This window comes from Orycteropus afer, unplaced genomic scaffold, assembly GCF_000298275.1.
Source record: "Orycteropus afer afer isolate SDZICR_OR568_19922 unplaced genomic scaffold, OryAfe1.0 scaffold00170, whole genome shotgun sequence".
Lineage (NCBI taxonomy): Eukaryota > Metazoa > Chordata > Mammalia > Tubulidentata > Orycteropodidae > Orycteropus > Orycteropus afer.
The window spans coordinates 4,451,560-4,453,094 of NW_006921757.1; positions in this window are offsets into that span (position 1 = coordinate 4,451,560).

Genomic DNA, 1,535 nt, shown 5'->3' on the forward strand with positions numbered 1-1,535 from the left:
AGTTGTCTTCCAAATCTCTTGGCATAGCTGAGTGAGTGCCACCAGTGGGGCATCCATTTATTGAAACATCTCGATGGGTAATTCCTGGAGCCTTGTTCTTCACCAGTTCCTTCAGTGCAGCTTCACATTCTTCCTTCAATACCATTGGTTCTTCAACATATGCCACCTCCTGAAATGGAAGAACATCGACTTGGTACAGTGGCTCTGTGTATTCCTTCCATCTCCTTTTGATGCTTCCTGCATCATTCAATATTTTGCCCATAGAATCTTTCAATATTGCAACACGAGGCTTAAATTTTTTTCCTCAGTTCTTTCAGCTTGAGAAATGCTGAGCGTGTTTTTCCCTTTTGGTTTTCTAACTCCAGGTCTTTGCATGTTTCATTATAGTAATTGGCTTTGGCTGTTCAAGCTGCTTTTTGAAATCTTCTGTTCAGCTCTTTTATCTTGTCATTTCTTCCATTTGCTTTAGCCACCCTCCACTCAAGGAAAATTTCAGAGTTTTTTCTGACATCATTTTGGTCTTTTCTTTCTTTCTCATATTTTTTAATGACCTCTTGCTTTCTTAATGAATGATATTCTTGATGTCATCCCACAATTCTTCTGGTTTTTGGTCATTGGTGTTCAATGCATCAAATCTATTCTTTAGATGGTATCTAAATTCAGGGGAGATATTTTCAAGGTCATTTTTTTTTGGCTCTTGTGGACTTGTTTTAATTGTCTTTAACTTTATATTGAATTTGCATATGAGAAGTTGATAGTCTGTTCTGCAATCAGCTCCTGGCCTTATTTTGGCTGGATATACTGAGCTTTTCCATTGCCTGTTGCCACAGATGTAGTCAGTCTGATTCCTGTGTAGTCCATCTGGCCAAGTCCATGTGTATAGCTGCCATTTGTGGCCTTTCTTATTCACCACTCATCTGTCAGTTTGACCTACTGTGGTGGCTTATCTGTTGTTATGAGGCTCACACTATGCTGCCAGTATTTAATATACCAGTAGAGTCACTCATGCTGAAAAGTTTTCAGACTAAGACAGGCTGGGAGGAAGGAAGGGGCCATCTACTTCTCAAAACCTTCTCAGCAGCAGTAAAACTATCTGATATGTTACTGGAAAACTTTATGAATAGCCCTGAAACATTGTCTGATATAGTGCTGTAAGATGAGAAAGATGAGTCCTTCAGGTTGGAAGCCATTCAAAATATGACTAGAGAAGAGCTGCCTCCTCAAAGTAGAGTCAACCTTAATGATTTGGATGGAATAAAATTTGGGGGACCTTCATTTGCTGGTGGAGCATGAATCAGAAAGGGATGAAACAGCTGCAAACATCCATCAATAATCAGAGTGTGGAATGTGTAAACATAAGTCTAGGAAAACTGAAAGTTGTAAAAAATGAAATGGAATGCATAAAGATTGATATCCTATGCATTAGTGAGCTGAAATGCACTGGTATTGGCAGTTTTGAATCAGACAATAATATGATCTACTATACTGGGAATGACAGATTGAAGAGGAATGGTGTTGCATTCATAACTACAAAG